The sequence below is a fragment of the Giraffa tippelskirchi genome, chromosome 6 (assembly GCF_054371585.1).
Source record: "Giraffa tippelskirchi isolate mGirTip1 chromosome 6, T2T-mGirTip1v1.2.pri, whole genome shotgun sequence".
NCBI lineage: Eukaryota > Metazoa > Chordata > Mammalia > Artiodactyla > Giraffidae > Giraffa > Giraffa tippelskirchi.
Genome location: NC_137280.1, coordinates 139,686,009 through 139,712,467, shown reverse-complemented (window position 1 = coordinate 139,712,467; position 26,459 = coordinate 139,686,009). Strand labels below are relative to the sequence as shown.

Here is a 26,459-nt window from a genome sequence, read left to right as displayed (position 1 = left end):
CCTCTTGTAACTCCTTTGAGCACAGAACTCTTGTTTTAAATTATTCTTGACTCCTTTTCACATACAACAGGTGAAGAGGCGAGTGGTCGAAATAGCTTCATTTTGAAACATATTTATGGGAAAAAGAGCAAAAAACACACAAATAACAAGCACGAAGCCCAGACTTTTCAAGTTTAAACTATATTTGAGGCAAAAGGATCTAGTCCAGCTGCACATTTTGATTATATTTTAAGAGAAAGAAGATTCTAGTGTCCCTCGTTGTGCATTTATAACACCATATAGAATCGCATACACTGAAGATCAGAATAATTCGAGAGTTATTTTTTGCTTGAGAAACAAAAATACTATTTGGAAATTGCAAAAGTCAAAAGAAATGGAATTGTTAAGAAAGGCCTTTGGAAATTCATGAATGCCATGGTCAAATAAATACAGAGGTTTGCTAAAAGGTGTGAGATATTCCACCACAGAAAATCCTTGTTTACCTAGAATCCAAATATCCAGATGTCTGGAGCTGCACTTTACTTTTGTGAGAAAGAGTTAACAGGATGATTAGGTTATGACCCTGAACATTTCAAAGCCTCCAGAACTTCTAAAAGCTCTAGACTTATATTTCCAATTGCTTCCTTGACATCTTTCCCCAGATACATCAAAGGCATCTGGAATTTAGCTTTGTGAAACTGAAGACCTGATTCCCCCTTGCAAACTGGATAGTTTTCACTCTTGCCTCATCTCAGCAAATGGCCCCAAAATTTACCAAGAAACTTAAGTCAGAAACCCAGGAGTCAGGCTAGCTTCATGGGCTTGTTCCAGCAGAGTCACACAGAACATGCACTCAGAAAGGTCCTGCACTTAAAATTTAATGCTTTGTGGTTGCCGTCTTGAATTTCTTAATTGGTCTTCTAATTTGTGTTTTATAAGTGAAACCTGATGGAACAGTGAAGCACCCCAAAGGCTTGGAGCTTCGACTCACATGAGGAATTGCCTCCCGCCACCTCCCTGCCTCCCAGGACAGGTTGTCAGTCTCTTGTTTCCTGTTCGGTAGTATCCTGAGTCATCCCTAGATGCCCCCTTCCTGTTACTGCCATGTTGCCCTCTACCCTTGACGGTGACCAGATCATGTTGGTGGCCAGAAGAGGCACTGAGTTTTGCAATGTGGACCTGAGCACAGGTCCATGGACAGTCTAAGGTAAGCACATTTAGCCTGTGTTGTCTCAACAGGGAATAGTAGTGGCCGTCACAGCCTTGGGCTGGCAGTGCCGTCACGTATGTGAGGGCTAATTGGTGGGGGAAGCCTCTTTCCCAACCCTCATCCAGGTACCAAATACATCCTCGCGCAGAGGCTACAATACCTTGGGGGTTGCCTGTTTCCTACGGTTGAAGCAGCAGGCCTACGGAAGTGGGGGATTAACTTCCCAGTACAGGGCACAACACATCCATCTGTCCCATTGTTGGCAAGACAGTAAACCCAGCAGTTAGCTTGACTGTGCCCATACTGAGCTATGGGACAGAAACCAGGGGTACCTGTGAGGGTCTGGACTTTGTCCTACAAGCATCCTGATGCCCAAGGGAGAACGGCATTAAAAAGCAAATAAAAACATCATGACAGATGGAGAAAAAGACCATGGATGAGAAGAAACAGTTTTATATTTTTAGTGACACTTTTTTCCTGTTCTTTGAACAAGGAACTCGCATTTTCATTTTTCACTGGGCCCTACATGTTACACATCCAGTCCTACCAGGAGACATCATTTGGACGTCCGTATTTTCTGCCTACAAGCTCTGATATTTCCACTGCCAAAGTAGACTCTGTATTCACATCTCTCCACCACAAATCTCTTCCCTCCACTACTTTATTAACCTTCCATCAAGGCCTGGCCGCTACAGTCTCTTCACAACACCCAGAATAATCTTTTGAAAAATTGAAGTCACTTTAAAAACTGAAAGGCTCCCCATCATACTTAGAATGATGTTTGAAGTTTTGAAGCCAGGGCTAGCTGCTTCCATTCTACAGGCCCTTCCTTACACAGAGTTTTCCAGATATCCTTCCTAAGTCTTACTCCTACACTATGCTGTTTCCTTCATGTGGCATATGTTGATTTATGCATTTGATTCTTTATTTTTCACCTGTTTTCTATCGGCCTCCTACTCTCATCTGCAGACTCCATGAGGACAAGTCTGTTTTTCTCAGCCAATCTCTATCTGGAGCCTGGTAGAGGGCTTGAGCATAATACTCAACAGTTGTCTATTAATTTAAAAAATATCCATTACAGTTACAGGATCTGAGCTATTATACATCAATTTGAAGACTTCAGAAGTGGGAAACCTGGATATATTAGGAGTAGGTATCAAGTTTACCACAAAGCAGACAACTCCTTTATCTCCCCATGTGGTCAAATACAAATTTGCATATTAATTTTTAAGTTTCAACCCAATCATGGAAATGTTGACTAGGGAATTTATGAGTCTTATTTTCATGAAAGAATGGAAATTCTGTGTTACTTTGGAAAGAATACATTAAATTTTAAGTTGATTTAAAAATTATCTAGAGGGATAAACTCAAAATTCAGCAAGTTTTCACTCTCCCTCCCTTCCTTCTTTCCATCTTTCCTTGCTTTTGATAATAGTCCAGAAAACTCATCCTTCAAATTTCATTATAAAGTTTAATAAGGCAAATAAAATTGTCTTTTAGGTAAAATGTTCAGTATTTATTCCAGTTATTATTTTAATTTCTGGTAAAGGTCTATGTGGTAGGCTGAATATGCAGAGTACATTGTGCTAAATGCCAGGCTGTATAATTCACAAGCTAGAATCAAGTTTGCCAGGAGAAATATCAATAACCTCAGATATACAGATGATACCACTCCAATGGCAGAAACAGAAGAGGAACTAAAGACCCTCTTGATGAGGGTGAAAGAGGAGAGTGAAAATGCTGGCCTAAAACTCAGCATTCATAAAACTAAAATCATGGCATCCAGTGCCATTAATTCATGGCAAACAGGGAAAAAGTGGAAGCAGTGACAGACTCTATTTTCTTGACCTCCAAAATCACTGTGGATGATGACTGCAGCCATAAAGTGATAAGATACTTCCTCCTTGGAAGGAAAACTATCACACCTAGACAGTATATTCAAAATCAGAGACCTCACTTTGCCAACAGAAGTTTGAATAATCAAAGCTATAGTTTTTCCAGTAGTCGTGTATGGATGTGAGAGTTGGACCATAAAGAAGGCTGAGTGCCGAAGAATTGAAGTTTTTAAATTGTGGTGCTAGAGAAGACTGAAGACTCTTGAGAGTCCCTTGGGCTGCAAGGGGATCAAACCAGTCAATCCTAAAGGAAATCAACCCTGAATTTCCATGGGAAGAACTGATGCTGAAGCTGAAGCTCTAATACTTTCGCCGCCGGGTGCAAAGAGCCGACTCATTGGAAAAGATCCTGATGCTGGGAAAGATTGAGGTCAGGAGAAGAGGGCAGCAGAGGATGAGGTGGTTGGATGGCATCATCAAGTCAATGGATATGGGTTTGAGCTAGCTCCAGGAGATAGTGAAGGACAGGGTAGCCTGGTATGCTGCAGTCCATGGGGTCACAAAGAGTCACACACAACTTAGCAACTGAACAAAAAAAGATGTCCACATCCCAATCCCTGGGATTGTGATGATTTCACCTCACATGACAACAGGTTCTTTGCAACGTGACTAAGTGAAAGATCTTATGATGCTGAGATTCGCCTGGATGATCCAGTTTGGACCAGTGTAATCAAACTGATCCTTATAAGAGTGAAGCAAGAAGGCCAGAAACAGAGAGACTGGAAAATGCTAGCTTGCTGTTTTTAAAGACAGAGGATGGGGACATGAGACAAAGAATGCAGGTAACCTCTGGAAGTTAGACAACACAAGGAAATTGATTCTCCCCTAAAGTCTCCAGAAGGAATACACTCCTGCTGATACTTAATTTTAGGACCTCTGCCCTGCAAAACCATAGGATAGTACATTTGTATTCTTTTAACCACCAAATCTGTGGTCTTTGTTGCAGCAGTCACAGAAACTAACATGGCTTATGGTTAAAGACATTTATATAGTTTATGTATTTATATAGTGTACAGCAGAAGCATAGGTGGAAAAAAGCCTTAGTATATGATCTACCCTGCTGTTTCCTATACTTGTCTAAGAATCAGAGTCTTGTGGGGAATTTGTTGTAAACACGACATCCAGTACTCCTTCCTTAGACACAGTGGTCAAGAATTCTGGTCCAATACAGGAAATGAAGCTCATGAAAATGAAATGATGTTCCTAAGGCTGCAAAAACAGTCAACAGCCTGTCAAGAGCAAAACTCTAACCTTCAACCTGCAGTACTGAGATTACTGTTCCACAATGAGATTTTATAGTGACCATGAAAGGATCTTACAAACAATTTATAGAGATTAGAGTATAATTTTGTTTCATAAAAGATTAACATGTTTCAACAGATTGAATCATACATAAAAGTGGGAGGGGGATTTAAGCTAGATTAAAGAGTCTTAAGGATCTATTACAGAACTGAATGTTTGTGTCCCCTCCAAATTCATATATTGAAGCCCTAACCCCAGGGGGACAGTATTTAGAGATGGGTCCTCTAAAGAAGTAATCAAGGTCTAATGATATAGTAATGATGAGGTTAGTGTCTTTGTAAAAAGAGACACAGCAAGCTTGTGTCTGAGCTCTCTCTCGGTACATGTACACAATGGAACGGCCATGTGAGCACACAGTGAAAAAGTGGCCATCTACAAGCCAGGAAGAAAGGTCTCACCAGAAACTGATCCTGTTGGACCTTGATGTGGGACTTCTAGCTTCCAGAACTGTGAGAAAATAAATTCCTGTTGTTTAAGCCATCCAGTCTGTGGTATTTTGTTACGTCAGCCTGATCTGAATAACACAGGACCAAAAAACCAGATGCATGTGTGGTCCTGAATTGAATACTGATTTAAGTAAACCAGCCTTAAAGGGCTTATTTGATTCAATTGGGGAAATGTGAATGAGGTCCAGGTATTAGATTAGATGAAAACATATTGAAATGGAAAAGTGAAGCTTATGAACTGAAAATATACAGACTACAAAATAATATGTATAGTATTACGTTATGTCGTAAAAAATACAAAATTGTGTGTATGCATATGTGTGTGTGTATATATATATATATATATATATATATATTCACAAATTAAAATTTTCTACTATATATATGTATTGAAAGTGAAAGTGTTAGTTAGTCGTGTCTGACTCTTTGCAAACTCATGGACTATATAGCCTGCCAGACTCCTCTATCCATGGGATTCTCCAGACAAGAAAAGAATACTGGAGTGGGTGTCCATTCCCTTCTCCAGGGGATCTTCCCAACCCAGGGATCAAACCCAGGTCTCCTGCATGGCAGGCAGATTCTTTACAATCTGAGCCACAGGGAAGCCCCATATATATGTATTACTTCCATACAAAATTAAACATCATTTTAAAAAACTGATACCAAGTCCTTCTCTACAAAAATCCTGTCAATTTATGGAACGTTTTTATTTTCTTCACGCCTTACACTGAACCATTTGCATTATCCTATCTTTCTCCCAGTGAACCAGTCACAATTATGATTAAATAGCTGTCAGTAAGGAAAGCTGCTAATAGATACCCTGCCTCATGAAAAAGGAAAAGCAACAAGCATCATCTCTCTACTGGGTCCAAGCCTCCGTTCATTTATAGTTGAGGTAACTCATGATTCAATCTAATTCAAATAAGATTTGTTGAGTGAATTAATCCATTTCCCCCAAGAAAGTATTCTCAAACATTAAAAAGGTATGTAATATCATCTTCCGGAGAAGGCAATGGCACCCCACTCCAGTACTCTTGCCTGGAAAATCCCATGGACGGAGGAGCCTGGTAGGCTACAGTCCATGGGGTCGCTAAGAGTCGGACACGACTGAGCAACTTCACTTTCACTTTTTCCTTTCATGCACTGGAGAAAGAAATGGCAACCCACTCCAGTGTTCTTGCCTGGAGAATCCTAGGGACGGCAGAGCCTGGTGAGCTGCCGTCTATGGGGTCGCACAGAGTCGGACACGACTGAAGCGACTTAGCATAGCATAGCAATATCATCTTCTGTTCTAGTAGGAAAGTATTAGGAACCCATCAGACATGGCAGTAGAGGGATATAACTGAAATATACAAATTTAATTCTATTCAATTCAACAGCCTTTACTGAGTATTGAATGTGTTCACAGCCCGGGCTAGAACACTCCACTCCCTCTCTCCTGGAGATGTTTTATTCTTTCTTCCTTACTTATCTGAATTTCACCTCTTTATAAAGACCTACTCCCAATTTCTCCAAGAAGCCTGATCTGACTTCTCTAGGCCAGAGTAGCTATTCTCTTTGTCTGAAAATGCAGGATGCATAATGTCTCTTTGAGCACATATGAACCTTCAGCCCTCAGTTATTTATATACATATAGTTTAACTTTTCTCCCTAGAGAGACTGTACGGCCCTGTGGGGTAGAGTTCTTTTTAAGAATCATCAATATTTTCCACACTGTTCTGTTATCTGGTAGACACTTAATAAATGTTTGTTGATTAACTGACAAATCTGGGATTTGCCTTTCCCTTGATTCAAAAGTATAGTACAAAACTGCTAGCGTACAGTTAATACTTGCTGAAATGGATGCCAATTCGTGGTCTTAAACATGGTAATGATCCTTTTCTAAAGAGTCTTGGATTTTACTCTTTTCTAATTGGCTCCACAAAGGGTAGGGCTGGTGTGTTAATTTACAATACAAAGAAGAAATCTCTTCCTTCCAGTCTGTGCCAAATGGGTTGAAAAACTGAATGAGAACTGGAAGTTTCCACAGTCATGCACCAGGTAACAAGAAGCTTCTTCAAAGGAGTAAAACTGTTCTTTCTCTGCTAGGAGAGCAACTTAAGAAGAAAGAAATAGCCAGGCTGAAACTAGTGTCTTTACCCCCACTTTTCCAGTGCTAAGCCAGGAAAATGAGCTACTGAAGAGGTGAAATGTTGCCAAACCCCTGAGAAATGAGGCATGTGCTGCTGGGTATGCAAGAGGGTTGGTGACATTTAATTGAAGAATTGCCCGATTTTCCATCTGGTTGAGAAAAAAATCAAGGTGAAACAGTTGGGCCCCGATGTGTGTGACTGACTTAGAGGCAGGTGCCATCCAATTTCATTTTCTTAAGGCAGTGAATCTTAGCAATGAGATGGCTCTGTTCCACCGTCTGAGGACGCAATTAGAAACACGGGAAGCTTCATGTCTTGACTCTGGTTCTTCCAGAAAGACATTTAGAGCATGTTAACTTTTGACCTACCTACCATGCAGCAAACACTGATCACAGTTAAGACATTGGCTGTGGAGTCATATAGATTTGTCTTATATTCTTGGATCATTTACTAGCTGTGGACCTTGGACAAGCAGTTCTCTTTGTTGCTTAATTTTGTCACCTCTGAAATAGACACTATCATATACACACACACATATATACACATATCACAATGACTGGCTAGGCAAGTAATTTTTAGGACTTCTTTAAAAATGGAATTTTCTATTGTTATTCTATACTATCACTCAGGGCACTCTGAAATCCTTATAAAATCAAAATTCTGAGTCTACTGAACTTCCAGTCTTGTTAGAAATGGTCTACCCAAGGCAGACTTACAAAAGACTACACTAATTAGAATCATGGGAGGAGCTGCATCTTAGTGTTCTCTCACTTCAGTTTTCCAAGTCTCCAGATTGTTTGTTATGCTATTCCTCATTTGGATCAAGTGCTTTATACCTGTGCCTCGTCACGTATTTATCCCTATTCCTAGCATGTCCTCGGCTGCCAGTCTCAGTGAACCAAGTCCAATCACTCTTCAAGGCTTAGTCCAAGTCACTGCCTCTGTGGAACTGTACTCCACAGTCAGAGGCTACCATTTTCCCCTGGAACCTCCCCACACTGTAATTTGATATTATTTCCCTTTCATGTGTATTTCATTCTATTTTACATTTGGTTATCTATTTTGACAGGCAAACTTTTGGCATCCTCAGCAGCAAATGTCTCGTTTCTCAAGGATTTATCTTTCTATAGAGAGTATAACTCTGCAAAACATGTATTTCACACCTAGAAGGTGTGAAAACGATCCACAGATCTAGAGATTTTTTATATAATTGATGCACAATAAATGGTTGATGAATAAATAGATGAAGCAATTGAAGCCTATTTTTCAATCAGTTCAAGAACTTGACCAATTCTATAGGAGGAACATCCATCCTCCTCCCACCCCTAATTTCCACCATCCCTAATCTAGTATTTCTACTTTTCCTTAGAAAATAGCAATGTCTGCTCTTTTGGAAATTATGCTAAGAATATATCTGCCAATTCTCCTACCCTGCTCCACTCATTCCTGCCCAAATGAGGAGGATGGAAAATCCTCACTAGTAAGATAAGAAAGGGGCCCAAGAACCAGGCAACCAACCCGCTCCAGAGGCTCAGCTTGCCACCACATGGGTAAGTCAGCCTGATTCAAACATGGCTTGCCCATGTTTCCTGTGTGGCTTTTCACTTATACTGGGATGATGGGTGTCAACTGTCCCTATATACATATCTGATAATAATTTTACAAGTCCTGACACTGATTTAATGTTGAGAAGAATACCAAAAAAAAAAAATATTTCAAAATATGGCATTTTTGAAGGAAAAACAGAACATTGTACAGTTTATACATCACAGGGATCAGAGAAAAATCCCAAGAAGCTGTAATCCTTCTTTGAATTGAAATTCTAAATATGATGTTTTATTAATAGGCTACTATAAAATCAAAATGGGCTTCTAGCCAGTGCATTCCTAAATTAGAGGCTTACATATCATTGGAACAAGCTCTTCCAGGATGGCACTAGATTCAGCAGAGGATGTTAAAAGCCCTAAAATAATTTGATGTAAGGTTTAATAGGAGGTGCCCCACCATAAAAGATTAAAAATATCATCTAAATGGAAACAAAGGCATGCATCTTCCTACACTCACGGGAGGTTCACAAACAGCAAGATGAGAGATTCTAACCACAACACCACACATCTTTGTATTCATTTACTGCAATAGCAAATGCAGAAGAGCATAAAGTGGTGGCTTTTCACAGTCAACAATTTTAATTCAACAAGGATCTAATGAGTTTCCATTTGGTATGCAGTATGCTAGTAGAGCAAGATCCCCCTAGGCATAAAAACACATGTCATCTAGCTTGTCATGTACTCCATACCGGTATTTTTGTTTGAATTTCTATCCCGGATAATTGTAATTGGGGCAGTTTCATATTTTATGGAGCCTGAAGCTTACACAATTTGGGAGTATGCTCTTTAAGAAAAACAAAACAAAATTATAAACACAAAATCAAATGGACATTCTTGGAAGGGGTTCTTGCAAGCCAGGGAATTGAGGCTTAAGACACATTAGCTTTTCAGTAAATCCTCCACTGGTTATAGCACAGCAAGCAGTCTTTGTCCTAATAAAATCCTCTAATTAACAGCATGGTCAATATTTACCATAAAAGTCTCTGCAAGTGATGAAACACAAATGATGATGAAGATAATGAATATGATAATAATGAAGAAGATGATAATCAAAAAGAGGAGGAGGAGGAGGGAAAAAAGATTTACACACAGGGCATATCTCTGTATCACTTCATGCTCTTGCCACTGGCCAGTGGAAACCCACATCAGGAGCCTAGATGATAGTACTCTCCTAACTCAGTCATCTTCTAGCTCTTTGCTACTCTCTTGCACACACAAACCCTTGCCTGGAGCCTGCTGCTCCTATAAATGGTCTGACATTCACTGTAACTTATCTTTAGAATGCACCTTTGAGAAGAATCTGAAGGGACTGTTCAACAATCTCTTTCATTTCTAGAGTAGTTTAGAGGAATTTTTTTTTTCTTTTATACAGAAGTCGTGACAAGAGGCTACTGAAGCTTTTCTGCAAATGTATCTCCTGCAATATGTTACTTCTCTTTCTTTCATTACTGTGAAACAGAAAAGGAAGACAACTTTCTCTATAGAAAAAGAAGGTTCAGTGAACACCCTGCAAGGTGTAAAGGCTAAAATTAGGAGAAAACATATGATTATTTCAAACTAGCTAAGTTAGATTTCCAACTTTTTTTTTAAACTGCTCAGTTGGTTTTCAGAGAAATGCTTCAATTGTCTACCTTTCATCTCATGACCTATTTATTCCATAGGTAGTTTAAATGTTGACTCTCCCCCAAGAAACACTGCATTCACCTTATCAGTGTGGGTATAATGCATTTATTTGGGCACCAGGCTGCAGAGGGGTAGGTAGGGATCATTGCATACAGTATTAAAAATAACAAATAGTATTTGAGAGGTTTTTTTTTAAATGGGCAATAAAGTTTATCAGTTACAAATGTATATATTAATAGTGTGTTGTGGAGGGAAACAATGATAGGCAAGGCTAAGTGTGTGCTGGTTGTTTCACTAGGGAGGTACAAAATACTACCAGGGTTAAAAAAAAGAAAAAATTGACAAATTGGTTCATAGGTGGTGGTGAAGACCAAAATGGAAGGCTACCTATGACCTAAAGATGGACTTCTAGTACTATGTGTGTATGGGGGCAAGGGTGCCACTCCCTGGGCAGATAATCAGTTCTTGTGGCAGAAAAGTGCATGATGTGTTTGCGGGAAGAAGAGGATGAATAAACTGTAGAGAAAAGGTAAGCCTGGAGAGGGAGTCAGAGGCCAAGTCTTGCAGAATTATAGCCCATACTAAGGATTTAACTTTTGACCTCATATGGGCCATTTTACATATTTGTGAAAACAGAGAGAAAAAAGACTAAAACAGTTTCCATATGGAGTATGGTGGATGGAAAGAGCTCTTTTTAGGAGTGTGCAAGCCTTTTGTACCAACACAGAGAAAAGACTCCCCAGAGTGGGAAAAATTTCTTACCTCCAAGTTCTCCAAGCCTAACAAAGTAAGACTCTGGGTGGTCATGTTGCCTTTCTCAATTTCAGTTTCCCTATCTGTAAAGTGAAACCTTAGCCATATGGTATTTGTGTATATGTGGCCTCATTTTTTAACTTTATTTTGAAATGATTTTAAATGTGCAGAAAAGTTGTAAATCCAGAATTCCTAGGTATACTTCACCCTGCTTCACTTAATACCAGCATCTTACAGAACCATGGTATATTTATAAAAACTGACAAATCATCATGGGTATAAAACTTTTCATTACACTGCAAACTTTAGATTTCATTGGTGTTTTCATTAACAGCTTTTTTCTGTATCAAGACTCAATTCAGGTCATCTCATTGCATTTAATTGTCATATATCCTTAGTCTTCCCCTATCTATGACAGTTTTTCCACCTTCCTTTGTATTTCATGACCTTGACACCTTTGAAAAGCAGTGGCTAGGTAATTTTGTAGATCATCTCTCCCCCAGTTTTCCCATGGATAAACTGAGACTGTCAATTTGGGGGTAGAATACTCTCTCATTGGCCACATGATTTTGTCTTCTGCGCCAGCTTGGGATTTTATAAAAGGAAGTCACTTCCCCTGGTCTCTACCTTTTTTATCATTCCTCCAGGTCCAACATAATCTGCACATTAGACCTGAAAGAAGCTTAAGATAGACAGTCACAGAAAGTCCTGTGTTCTATCTAGTTTTATTTTTAGGAGCCTCCTTAATCTTCAACCTTTCTTAAATATTATTTATTCTCTTCATTTCTTATATTTGTTCCTTCTCTCTGTACCTTGAAGCTACCATAGATGCAATATGTCTAAAATGACAAGATAAGTATTACCTTCTGTAGAGGAGTTTTCTTTCTGACATGATTATTTTCAGTCTCTAAAACCTCCCAGGGAACCTCTTTCAAGGTAGCCTAGTCCATCTACATTGGCAGGGAATTAGCATATGCGAGAACTGTGTCTGCAAATTTTCTAGACCTCACAGCTTACTCTTTAAAAAGACAATGACTCATTCCTAATTATGTTTTCTCTTGAAGAAAGAACTGTCTTCCTGGATTTAAATCACACCTATCAATGTGCTAGTTAATCTTTGGATGGAATCTGTATAATTGGAACACAACAAAAGCGAGATTTCTTTATGCCTTAAGATAAGCCTCTAAGTCAGTTTGTATAGATAACTTTCATTTTAGATAAATTTGACGGGCAAAATTGGCTGCTTTTGGACTTAAGAAATTAGGATCTGAGAACTCTGCAGATGTCATAAGGTGAACTCAAAGGCCTGTAGAAATGCTGGGTGTTGGGGAAAATATGGAAGAGAAAATAACTGCATTTCTACTTCTTTAAAAGTTCCATCACACTTGCTCTTTTTTCCTTGAACACATAATGCTCTGCTCTGACTCAGGGCCATTGCACACAATGCTCCTTCTGTCTACTTAACTCCCCTCCCCATCTCTCTATTGTTTTCCTTAGGAAAGTCTTCATTCACCTTCCAGACTAGATCAGGTCCTCCTTCAGATCCTTTCATGATTCCATGTTCTTTCCCTTCATAACACTTACACAAAATTTATAATTATGTATCTGTGTTGTAATTTAATAACCCTAATGTCAGCTAACAATAGGAAATAATTATTTTACAATTTACTTTACTGGTATCTAGAGATACAAACTGCATTACTGTTCAACTCTTGCAGAACCACTGAAATAGGCTCTCCATTTTACTCTTCTGGTATATAAACTCACCTGTTTTAACCACTTTGTTAAAAGTTTTGGCAGCAGGTGGAGTACTCTTGCCTGGAAAATCCCTTGGACAGAGAAGCCTTGTAGGCTGCAGTCCATGGGGTGGCTAGGAGTCGGACACGACTGAGTGACTTCACTTTCAATTTTCACTTTCATGCATTGGAGAAGGAAATGGCAACCCACTCCAGTATTCTTGCCTGGAGAATCCCAGGGACGGGGGAGCCTGGTGAGCTGCCGTCTATGGGGTCGCACAGAGTTGGACACGACTGAAGTGACTTAGCAGCAGCAGCAGAAATTATATGATAGATGGTAGAATAGAATCCTAAATTAAAAGATGCAAGAGACAAAAGAGACTCATGATATTAGCATTTCAAAGTTGGAAAGCAAACAGAAATATTCACAAAGAAAAAGGATAAAAAACACCTTAGATGATATTCCTTTGAAATATCTCAATTCTCAAAATATCAGAATGGTTATCTAGTGGTATCCATTTAGTCCTCCTAATTACCTTATAAAACTTACACAGCAAACTTGTAAAAGACGGTTATTAAAAATAAAAATTGTCAACAAAATATGTGAGACTAAGGAGTGCTTACAGAAAAATGACAAAACGTGCTTACGTTTACTAAGCAGTTATGATACACTAGGCTCTGAGCTAGACACTTTAACAAATTTTATTTTCACTTCACCCACTGATATTTTTGGCGTAGTAAGAAAATTAGAAGTAGGTGGGTTTTTTTTGGAACTTTCTTGCTTTTATGATGATCTAGTGGATGTTGACAATTTGATCTCTGGTTCCTCTGCCTTTTCTAAATCCAGCTTGAACATCTGGAATTTTTCAGTTCACATACTGTTAAAGCCTGCTTGGAGAATTTTGAGCATTACTTTGCTAGCGTGTGAGATGAGTGCAATTGTGTGGTAGTTTAAGCATTCTTTGGCATTGCTTTTCTTTGAGATTGGAATGAAAACTGACCTTTTCCAGTCCTGTGGCCACTGCTGAGTTTTCCAAATTTGCTGGCATATTAAGTGCAGCAGCATCTTTTAGGATTTGAAACAGCTCAACTGGAATTCCATCACCTCCAGTAGCTTTGTTCATAGCAATGCTTCATAAGGCCCACTTGTCTTCACATTCCAGGATGTCTGGCTCTAGGTGAGTGATCACACCATCATGTTTATCTGGGCTGTGAAGATCTTTTTTGTACAGTTCTTCTGTGTATTCTTTCACCTCTTCTTAATATCTTGTGCTTCTGTTAGGTCCATACAATTTCTGTCCTTTATTGTGCCCATCTTTGCATGAAATGTTTCCTTGGTAAATCTAATTTTCTTAAAGAGATATCTATTCTTTCCCATTCTATTGTTTTTCTCTCTTTCTTTTTTAAAATTTAATTATTTTAATTGGAGGCTAATTACTTCACAATATTGTAGTGGTTTTTGCCATAAATTGACATGAAACAGCTATGGGTGTACATGTGTTCCCGATCCTGAACCCCCCTCCCACCTCCCTCCCCATCCCATCCCTCTGGGTCATCCCAGTGCACCAGCCCTGAGCACCCTGTATCATGCATTGAACCTGGACTGGCAATCTGTTTCACATATGATAATATACATGTTTCAATGATATTCTATCAGTTCATCCGACCCTCGCCTTCTCCCACAGAGTCCAAAAGACTGTTCTATACATCTGTGTCTCTTTTGCTGTCTCGCATATAGGGTTATCATTACCATCTTTCTAAATTCCATATATATGCATTAGTATACTGTATTGGTGTTTTTCTTTCTGACTTACTTCACTCTGTATAATAGGCTCCAGCTTCATCCACCTCATTAGAACTGATTCAAATGTATTATTTTTAATGGCTGAGTAAAATTCCACTGTGTATATGTACCATAGCTTCCTTATCATTCGTCTGCTGATGGACATCTAGGTTGCTTCCATGTCCTAGCTATTATAAACATGTCTCTTTCAATTCTGGTTTCCTCAGTGTGTATGCCCAGCAGTGGGATTGCTGGGTCATATGGCAGTTCTATTTCCAGTTTTTTGAGGAATCTCCACACTGTTCTCCATACTGGCTGTACTAGTTTGCATTCCCACCAACAGTGTAAGAGGGTTCCCTTTTCTCCACACCCTCTCCAGCATTTATTGTTTGTAGATCTTTGGATAGCAGCCACTCTGACTGGCGGGAGATGGTACCTCATTGTGGTTTTGATTTGCCTTTCTCTGATAATGAGTGATGTTGAACATCTTTTCATGTGTTTGTTAGCCATCTGTATGTCTTCTTTGGAGAAATGTCTATTTAGTTCTTTAGCCCATTTTTTGATTGGGTCCTTTGTTTTTCTGGAATTAAGCTGCAGGGGTTGCTTGTATATTTTTGAGATTAATTGTTTGTCAGTTGCTTCGTTTGCTATTACTTTCTGCCATTCTGAAGGCTGGCTTTTCACTTTGCTTATAGTTTCCTTCATTGTGCAAAAGCTTTTAAGTTTAATTAGGTCCCGTTTGTTTATTTTTGCTTTTATTTCCATTACTCTGGGAGGTGGATCATAGAGGATCCTGCTATGATTTATGTCGGACAGTGTTTTGCCTATGTTTTCCTCTAGGAGTTTTATAGTTTCTGGTCTAACATTTAGATCTTTAATCCATTTTGAGTTTATTTTTGTGTATGGTGTTAGGAAGTATTCTAGTTTCATTCTTTTACAAGTGGTTGACCAGTTTTCCCAGCACCACTTGTTAAAGAGCTTGTCTTTTCTCCATTGTATATTATTGCCTCCTTTGTCAAAGATAAGGTGTCCATAGGTGTGTGGATTTATCTCTGGGCTTTCTATCTTGTTCCACTGATCTATATTTCTGTCTTTCTGCCAGTACCATACTGTCTTGATGACTGTAGCTTTGTAGTATAGCCTGAAGTCAGGCAGGTTGATTCCTCCAGTTCCGTTCTTCTTTCTCAAGATTGCTTTGGCTATTTGAGGCTTTTTGTATTTCCATACAAATTGTGAACTTATTTGCTCTATTTCTGTGAAAAATACTGTTGGTAGCTTGTTAGGGATTGCATTGAATCTATAGATTGCTTTGGGTAGTGTACTCATTTTCACTATATTGATTCTTCCACTCCGTGAACATGGTATATTTCTCCATCTATTTGTGTCCTCTTTGATTTCTTTCATCAGTGTTTTATAGTTTTCTATATATAGGTCTTTTGTTTCTTTAGGTAGATATATTCCTAAGTATTTTATTCTTTTCATTGCAATGGTGAATGGAATTGTTTCCTTAATTTCTCTTTCTGTTTTCTCATCGTTAGTGTATAGGAATGCAAGGGATTTCTGTGTGTTAATTTTATATCCTGCAACTTTACTATATTCATTGACTAGCTCTAGTAATTTTCTGGTAGAGTCTTTAGGGTTTTCTATGTAGAGGATCATGTCATCTGCAAACAGTGAGAGTTTTACTTCTTTTTTTCCAATCTGTATTCCTTTTATTTCTTTTTCTGCTCTTGTTTCTGTGGCCAAAACTTCCAAAACTATGTTGAATAGTAGTGGTAAGAGTGGGCACCCTTGCCTTTTTCCAGACTTTAGGGGAAATGGTTTCAATTTTTCACCATTGAAGATAATGTTTGCTGTGGTTTGTCATATGTAGCTTTTATTATGTTGAGGTATGTTCCTTCTATTCCTGCTTTCTAGAGGGTTTTTATCACAAATGGATGATGAATTTTTCAAAGGCTTTCTCTGCATCTATTGAGATAATCATATGGTTTTTATCTATCAATTTGTTACTGTGGTGTCTTACATTGATAGATTTGCAGATATTAAAGAATCCTTGCATTCCTAGGATAATGCCCACTTGGTCATGATGTATGATCTTTTTAATATATTGTTGGATTCTGTTTGCTAGAATTTTGTTAAGGATTTTTGCATCTATGTTCATCAGTGATATTGGCCTGTAGTTTTCTTTTTTGTGGCATCTTTGTCTGGTTTTGGTATTAGGGTGATGGCGGCCTCATTGGGAGTTTACCTTCCTCTGAAATTTTCTGGAAGAGTTTGAACACATGTAAACCCATGGCTGATTCATGTCAATGTATGGCAAAAACTATTACAATATTGTAAAGTAATTAGCCCCCAACTAAAATAAATAAATTTATAAAAAAAAAAAAAAGAGTTTGAGTAAGATAAGTGTTAGCTCTTCTCTAAATTTTTGGTAGAATTCAGCTGTGAAGCCTTCTGGTCCTGGACTTTTGTTTGCTGGAAGATTTCTGATTACAGTTTCGATTTCCATGCTTGTTATGGATCTGTTAAGATTTTATATTTCTTCCTGGTTCAGTTTTGGAAAGTTATACTTTTCTAAGAATTTGTCCATTTTTTCCAAGTTGTCCATTTTATTGGCATATAGTTGCTGAATGTAGTCTCTTATGATCCTTTGTATTTCTGTGTTGTCTGTTGTGATTTCTCCATTTTCATTTCTAATTTTGTTGATTTGATTCTTCTCCCTTTGTTTCTTGATGAGTCTGGCTTATAGTTTGTCAATTTTTGACAAACCATCAGCCAGCCTCTATTTCTTTCAACTGATCGCTGAGGAAGGCTTTCTTATCTCTCCTTGCTATTCTGTAGAACTGTGCATTCAAATTGGTATATCATTCCTTTTTTCCTTTGCCTTTCATTTCTCTTCTATTCACAGCTATTTGTAAGACCTCCTCAGACAACCATTTTGCCTTTTTGCATTTCTTTTCCTTGGGGATGGTCTTGATCCCTGCCTCCTGTACAATGTCACACACCTCCGTCCATAGTTCTTCAGGCAGTCTGTGTATCAGATCTAATCCCTTGAATCTATTTGTCACTTTCACTGTATAATTGTATGGGATTTGATTTAGGTCATACTTGAATGGTCTAGAGGTTTTCTCTAGTTTTTTCAATTGAAGTCTGAATTTGGCAATAAGGAGTTCATGGTCTGAGCCACAATCAGCTCCCAGTCTTGTTTTTGCTGACGGCATAGAACTTCTTCATCTTTGGCTGCAAAGAATATAATCAATCTGATTTCAGTATTGACCATCTGGTGATGTCCATGTGTAGAGTCTTCTCTTGTTTTTGGAAGAGGGTGTTTGCTATGACCAGTGCATTCTCTTGGCAAAACTCTATTAGCCTTTGCCCTGCTTCATTCTGAACTCCAAGGCCAAATTTGCCTGTTACTCCAGGTATTTCTTGACTTGCTACTTTTGAATTCCAATCCCCTATAATAACAAGGATATCTTTTTTGGGCATTAGTTCTAGAAGGCCTTGTAGGTCTTCATAGAATTGCTCAACTTCTTCAGCATTACTGGTTAGGGCATAGACTTGGATTACTGGGATACTGAATGGTTTGTCTTGGAATCGAAAAGAGCATTCTGTCGTTTTTGAGATTGTATCCAAGTACTGCATTTCGGACTACTTCTGCTTTATTGACTATCCCAAAGCCTTTGATTGTGTGGACCACAATGAACTCTGGAAAATTCTTAAAGAGATGGAAATATCAGACCACCTGACCTGCCACTTGAAAAATCTGTATGCAGGTCAGGAAGCAACAGTTAGAACTGGACATGGAACAACAGCCTAGTTCCAAATAGGGAAAGGAGTACATCAAGGCTGTATATTGTCACCCTGCTTATCTGACTTATATTCAGAGTACACATCATGAGAAACACTGGGCTGGAAGAAGCACAAGCTGGAATCAAGATTGCCAGGAGAAATATCAATAACCTCAGATACGCAGATGACACCACCCTTATGGCACAAAGTGAAGAGGAACTAAAGAGCCTTCTTGATAAAAGTGAAAGAGGAGAGTGAAAAAGCTGGCTTAAAACTCAACATTCAAAAAACTAAGATCATGGCATCCGGTCCCATCACTCTTTGAAAAATAGGTGGAGAAACAATGGAAAGAATGACAGACTACTTTCTTTGGCTCCAAAATCACTGCAGATGGTGACTGCAGCCATGAAATTAAAAGATGCTTACTCCTTGGAAGGAAAGCTACGACCAACCTAGACAACACATTAAAAAGCAGAGACATTGCTTTGCCAACAACAGTCCGTCTAGTCAAGGCTTTGGTTTTTCCAGTAGTCATGTATGGATGTGACAATTGGACTATAAAGAAAGGTGAGCACTGAAAAATTGATGTTTTTGAACTGTGGTGTTGGAGAAGACTCTTGAGAGTCCCTTGGACTGCAAGGAGATCCAACCAAAAGGATCCTAAAGGAAATCAGTCCTGAATATTCATTGGAAACACTGATGCTGAAGCTAAAACTCCAATACTTTGGCCACCTGGTGTGAAGAACTGACTCACTGGAAAAGACCCTGATGCTGGCAAAGATTGAAGGCAGGAGGAGAAGGGGACGATAAGTACGATGAGATGGTTGGATGGCATCACCAATGCAATAGACATGAGTTTGAGTAAACTCTATGAGTTGGCAATGGACAGGGAGGCCTGGCGTGCTGCAGTTCATGGGATCACAAAGAGTCAGACATGACTGAGTGACTGAACTGAACTGTAATATATTTGAGGGCTTCCCTGGTGGCTCAGATGGTAAAGAATCTGCATGCAATGCACGAGACCTGGGTTCGATCCCTGGGTTGGGAAGATCCACTGGAGAAGGGAATGGCAACCCACTCTAGTATATTTGCCTGGAGAATTCCAGGAACAGATAAGCCTGGTGGGCTACAGTCCATGGAGTCACAGAGTCAGACCCAACTGAGAAAGTCACACTTTCGCTTTTCACTATGACATATTTATTCAACAAATATTTATCAGTGCTTGCAATGCATCAGCCACTATGCTTAGAACAAGACAGACAAGATATCTACCTACATAAAGCGTGCAGTCTAGAAGGGAAGACATATGTTAAACAGTCTCTTAATGTTTATGGCATAACTGAGGGTAGCCAGCTCATCCCAATTTGCCTGGAACATTTCGGGTTTTCAGAATGAAAGATCTGCATCCTCTAATACCCTCTCAGTTCTAGGCATAGAGGGAAAGTTGGTCCCAAAGCAAAATGACAAAAGACATAGTTAAATATAGTAATAAGCACTATTACAAAGAAGTGTAGGGTTATCTGAACTAAGAGTGATTAGCCCTCTTTGACAGATGAAAAAAACTGAGCTTTACAAAAGTTAATATGCCCATGTCGGTATGTGGTGAAGTAGGAATCTGCAGCCCAGTAGTTGTGACTCCCAATTACAGGGCTTGATTCCATGCTGAATCCGTAGAATACCTTCTGAGACTTTATATTTGAGAGTACAAATCTAGACTTGCACCAATTGATGAAATGCTTCCAAAAGGTTTGGTGGAGGAATAGTCATCATTGTAAGAAATGAAAGATTTCAGAGCAAATCCTTTGGGTCTGGATTTTGAATGCAACTCTATCCCTATTGGAAATGCATGAAAGAGAAATAGTTGCCTACCCTCTGCTATCCCCACCTTTCAGCTGTGGGTTGCTCAGGAACAAACAAAGGAAAGCATTTTTCAGCTTGACTGCAGTCTTTTGTAGGAAACAAATTGTGTTTCTTCAAGTGTAAGGAATAGGGTAGGAGAAGAGGACCGTTAAAAATTGACAGGGCATAGCTAAATACCTCTGGGCAGTGGAGCAAAATGCCCCTGCAGGGGGTTTCAGCAGACTACACCTGTTTCTTTTGCTTAGAAAGACACAGTTTTCCATTGGTGTAAACTCAGTGAGGGAAGGATTGTGTCTTGCATTGAGCAGTTCTATTTGGCTGGCATCTTTGACAGGATGACACAAAACCAAGTGATTTAGAAAACTGGCAACGTGGGTCAGTAAAAGAGACGGGGTTGTGAATTCCTCCATCACGTTAGCTCCGATGATGGAAGGGTCTTTGGTTTGTTTTGGTCACTGCTGTACATAGAACAGTATCCTACACAAATAAGCACTCACTAATATTTGATGGATGGATGGATGGAGGGAGGGAGGGAGGGAGGGATGGAGGGATGAAGGGATAAATGAATGGATGAATGAGAAGATAATAGTCCTAGTTTATAATTTTGAATGTAGTACATCTACTTTACCTACCTGGACCTTGGCTTTCTCATCTATTAAATGGGAGAATTTAACTGCATGAGTTTTATCCTTTCCAACAAAATTCAGAATTCTGTGCTCCAAGGTCTATACTTCAGGTTAATAATACATCCACAGATAAGATAATTCCTAGACTATCTGTCTGTTTAGTCACTAAGTCATGTCCAACTCTTTGCGACCCCATGGACTGTAGCCTGTCAGGCTCCTCTGTCCATGGGATTTCCAAGGAAAGAATACTGGAATGGGTTGACATTTAAGATAATTCTCAGTATCCAGGCATATTTCTAGATGGCCAACTAGAGAAGAACAGTTCAATATATCATGGCATGCTCATAAAACAAAATAAATTACAACTAACATTGATATTATATGAGTATATCTATTGACAAAAAAAAATCACTGATGGTATTGTTAATTTTTTAAAGAGTTATAAAATCACATAAGCAGTGTAGTGTAATCCAAATATGTATAAATATGCAGGCTTAGACAGAAAGATGAAAAGATTCAAACATACATGCTAGCAGTGCCTATCACTGGATAGTGGATTTATGGATCAGTTTATTTATTTTTTTACAATTATTTCTATCATCTAATTTTCGTTTATGATTATGATGTTGTCATATAAGGTAAACAGGTATAATGACCTAGCATCTATTAGATCCTAGATCTACAGTAGTGAGGGGCTGTCATGTAAGAGTTAGGACATGAGCTCTGAAATCAGACAGCCTGGTTCAAAACCTGGTTAACCCCTAGCTACTGTGTGACCTCAGGTAAGTTACTCAACCTCTCTTCGCTCCACTTTCCTCTTGTATAAAACAAACAGTAATACCCAACTCACAGACTGGCACTGAAGTTTAAAATAAGTAATCTATGCAAAGTGCCTGGCATATATTATACATTCAGTAAAAGTTATCACTATACTAAACACAAAGAGATTTTTTTTTTAACAAACCTGCCAAATGACAGTCATTATCCTCAGACAGTTTTTAATTTGGTGAAGATAGTAAGACTAACACACAAGAAACAAAAAGCATGACAATAACCTCCCAGAGTCAAAAATGTAGAATAACTAATGCCACTCTCTCCCTGAATCTTTACATGTGATGAGCTGCCAAGACCAACCTGGTGGGAATTTCTTACCTCATCTTCATGCCCACCACCACTCCCTCAGCTCTCGTTTATCTTTTATCTGTTCATTACATTAAGCTCCAAAGGGTTTCTTGGCTTCTTGTCTCTACAAATTCCCATCTCTCTACACCAGGGGGCCTCAATGGGGGTTCCCAGATTAGTAGTGTTAGTATCACCTGAGAACTTATTAGAAATGCAAATTCTTGGGCTCCACCAAAGAGTTACTGAATCTGAATCTGTAAGGATGGAATCCAGTAACTGTGTTATAGAGTCTTTGCTGGATACAATACTGTCAGATCAGTTTCCCAAATGACAAATACTTCTGTCCCTCTCTACTCTCCAAATCTCTGTACCTATTGAGTAAATGGTGACAGATTTTCTTCTCCTCTTGTTGTAGGTTTTCCCTCTATGATATTTCCCCAGTCTACTTCTCCAACCTCATCTTCAGCTACTTTTTGCCCTCACAAAATGCTCTAGAAAACTAAAGCAGCTAATTCTCCCTGGACACAATGCATGTTATGATTCTATTCATACATGTCTACACCTTAACTCATGCTAATTCCTAAAATTGTAATGTAATTTCTTCTTTCATCCCATCTTAGATGTTCAAACCCTGGTAAACCTTAAGACCCAGTACCCATTCATAAAACTTCCCCCAGTATACAACCAATCCCCTATAGAGGTGACTGTTTTCTCCTCAGCACATCTGAAGCATTCAACTGGACCAATCATTCCTCATTTCCAATCTTTCCTCCTTCCTTCTTTGGACTCATGATATATTAGCTTGGAGTTGGTGATGGACAGAGAAGCCTGGTGTGCTGCAGTCCATGTGGTCACAAGGAGTTGGACACAACTGAGCAACTGAACTGAACGGAGGGCTACCATAACAAAATACCACAAACTGGAAAACTGACAACAACAGAACTCTTTTCTCTCACAATTCTGGGGACTAGAAGTCTAAAATTAAATTGTTATCTGGGCCATGCCTTTTCTCTCAATGTCTGGTGTTTCCAGCAATCAGAGTTCCCTGACTCATAGACACACCACCTCAAGCTCAGCCTCAGTTATCAAATGGCATCCCCCTGGCATTGTGTCCATTCTCCTCTTCCTGTAAGTTCACCACTCATGTTGGATTAGGACTCACTTCATCTTAACTTGGTTACACCTGCAAAGACCACATTTATAAATAAGGTCACATTCTTTGAAACTGATCGTTAGGATTTATTTCAACATTCTTCCCAATATGTGGAGGAACACAACTCAACCTACAGTAATGTGCATATATGACACAGTACTTCTAATCCATAGCAAGCTCCTTGAAAGGAGGTTCTTCAGCTTATTGCTATTTTCCTTTCCCTATGCATCCTCCCCAAACCTTTGATCCAATCTCCCCACAGGACCTAGTTCTGAAAAAGAACTCCTTTAGCATATTACAGTTGAATGGATAAAAAGCTAAGGACACAAGATGTAAGGTAACTAAGCACTGGTTACATTAACTAGTAATTAAACACTAAATTGTGTGATGTGATCTATTCAGTTGTGGGGAATTGGGAAGTCACAGAAAGAGGTCTATGAGGGGTGGAGTGCTTAATACAGGTTTCTTGAAGGCAGTTCAGTTCAGTTCAGTCGCTCAGTCATGTCTGACTCTTTGCGACCCCATGAATTGCAGCACGCCAGGCCTCTCTGTCCATCACCAACTCCCGGAGTCTACCAAAAGTGGCTAATGAATGGACAGCATTTGGAGAGAGAAAGAAAAGAGAGTATAACTTTCCAAGTAGGGAAACAGTATGAACAAAAGATTGTGGAAATGAGATTTTTTTTTCTATGTATGTAGAACCAGAGCCCTAGCAAGCAGATCTGGAATGAAAGGTGGACACTGGGCAGAAAAGGGAAACAATCCACTGCTTGTCTTATTGTTAGCTCACTGATCATTGTTTGATTTTTCCTCTATTTCTCCTGCTTGTTTATTATTCCTTAGCTGGCTTCTAAATTCCATTTCTGAGAGAAGATAATTGAGTTGGCAGCCTTATATGCCTGTGGAATCCTGGACTTCATTCTCCTGACAGTAATCATCTTCCTGTGCTGGAGGGCAAATGAGAGAGTGAGGATAAAGACCAGGTCTGGTTAAGTTACTGTAGTATCTCCAATGCTTGCCATAGAAACAGGCTCAATACAAGTATCTTGAATGAATGACAAGATAACTCTAAGAATGTCTGTATGTATCTATACACATGCATGTGTGTGTGTGTGTACCTGTGTATGTGTATTTATCAGTGGTTATCCCATTCCATTAACTATAGCTTCCTGATCACTGGAAAAGAACGATTCAATTGTTGCCTTGGGTTCTGAGGCAGTGGTAATTGCTTATTTGACTCCATATTTTGTTGTTTAATCCCCAAACTTGTTTGTATTATTAGTCCATTAGCTAGGACTTGCATTTATTTCTGTTTTATAATCAGCTGAATACAGCTTTGTTTGACCAATATTAAATATACCAAACAATACTAATGAAGAACCGGCTTATATTCAAATTCAAATCAGACAATGAGGTTGAAAATGGTGACCTTAATAAATTAATTCTTGAATTGTAGTGTGAAAAGATCAGAAAAGCCTAAAAGCTAAATACAAAATGTATAATTTTTTCTTTCATACTTTCCCCCTGAATTTCCTCCAGCATTCACACTTATAGTGCGTTAAACAAGCAGTCTACATGGTTTGTGATTTTGTGCCGAATCGTATGTCCTCCTAACAGATAGCATTAACAATGACGATCTTTCTCTGACAAGCAACGGTAGGTTTGGGACAGCATCATGCTTTATTCCCTTCCTTGGGAAGGAGGATTATTAAATTTTTATCTAGTGATTCAGATGAAATATTAAATCTCTTTCAAGGAAAAAAATTCTTCCTAACTTTCTCAGATCTCATAATATGTGATACGTACATTTTAATGACTCATCTAGTATCACTGCCTTCATTATGAAGAGAAGCTTAAGAAAATAAAAATGATATTCTGACTGTAGAGCTCACCATCATTATCATCATAGCAAGTATTTGTTGAAGAATTCCTATATATTAGGCAAAATTTTCCATACTAATTAAGGCAAAACATTAAGTTTTTTAATTTAACCATTGTGATAATGCTATGAGCTAAAAAGTGTGATTACTATTATTTTATACAGGAAGAAACAGATATGAGAAGATAAAGAACTTGCCCTAGGTCATATAGCTAGCAATTCAAGTAGTCAGATTTTAATTCAGATCTCAATGACTAGAGAACATATGTGCTATTTGCTACATTATCATATACTCATTTTTTAACAGAAAAAAAAAGTTAAGCCATAAGAAAATCAACTGACTTTATTAAAAAAAAAATTACATATCAATGTTCAGGGGCTATTTCTGGGCTGAATGCACATTCAACCCCAATCATAGCCATCAACAATCATTTAACCTAGAAATTCCATAAGATTCAGAGGAAATTGAAATAAAAAATACTTGTCTTTGTGGTCCCCAAGTTTTTTTACAAGTAGATAGATAGTCAGCTGTACAACTTTTTTTTTAACCTAAATCTTGAATCTTGACTGATGTATTATACAAAAAAAATAGCAGTCTTAGCTTTATTTGCTTATGCATTCATTTATTCATTTTAAGCATACTTACTAAGCATACCTGAGTACCTCTCATATATGAGGCTTTGTGAAGAACATATAACATTTAAAAATGTAACCTCTCCCATTAAGGGAGAGAATGAAATAATTATCATGATATCTGCTATTCAACTGTCACCATATCCTAGTAAAATTAGAATCAGTATCAGACACATAAAAGTCATGGGACAGGAGCCACACTCTGATTGTAGCATTCTATTTCATTTGCTCCCCAGGTGGACAAGTCTTCAGAGAATCTTTCCATTCATTCAAAACTCATTTTTAAAGCCTTTCTTCATACTAAGGTGCTAAAGCTGAAATATATTAAAGCACTTCCCTTTCTAGAAAACTTAGTAACTAACTTGGATTTTAATACTTAATAGAGATAATGTACTAGAAGGAGGGTTTGAAAAAATCACATGGGAATGAATAAGGTTTGCTTTTGATGGAAAGGGCAAATATGCTTTTCTTAAATTTTAAAAATTACACTGCGTTTGCTGACCCTGTTTGAAATACCAAAAGGATGTCACCAAAATGCCTTTTTTCATTTGAGAAACTTTATGGGTTGTTTGACAGTAGATAAAACCAGGTATTCAGGAATTATGGATTAAGCTAAGGCTCTGCAAACTATGACCCATGGCTAAATATAGCCTGCCCCTTGATTTTACAAATAAAATTTTACTGTAACACAGCCATATCAATTCCTTTACATATTGTCTGGTTCAAGGGCTTTTTCTGGGCTGAGTGCAGATTCAACCTCATCTTCAATATTCCTATCATGGCCATCAACAGTCATTTAACCCAGAAATTATATAAGATTCAGAAAAAAAAAACTGAAGTAAAAATATGTGTCTTTGTGAAAGACACTCATGGCCAGTAGGCACATCACTAAGTATCAGAAAAATGCAAATCAAAACTACAATGAGGT

The 26,459-nt window shown here is 38.5% G+C and overlaps 1 protein-coding gene across 8 annotated transcripts in view; it reads right to left on the bottom strand.

The window, feature by feature from the left end:
• LOC145510507 (uncharacterized) overlaps window positions 1–26,459 on the bottom strand; it is a 546,282-nt gene that overhangs the window by 190,851 nt on the left and 328,972 nt on the right. The window contains exons 3-4 of one of the 8 annotated variants that reach the window (XR_014057063.1): window positions 20,144–23,966; window positions 12,715–13,033 (exon numbers count right to left, since the gene is read on the bottom strand). The exons of 6 other annotated variants lie outside the window; for them this stretch is intronic. The gene's annotated coding sequence lies outside the window, so the exon portion shown is untranslated. Of the gene's footprint in view, window positions 1–12,714; window positions 13,034–20,143; window positions 23,967–26,459 lie in introns of those variants that run through there. One more of the 8 variants, XR_014057067.1, reaches the window with a different exon arrangement.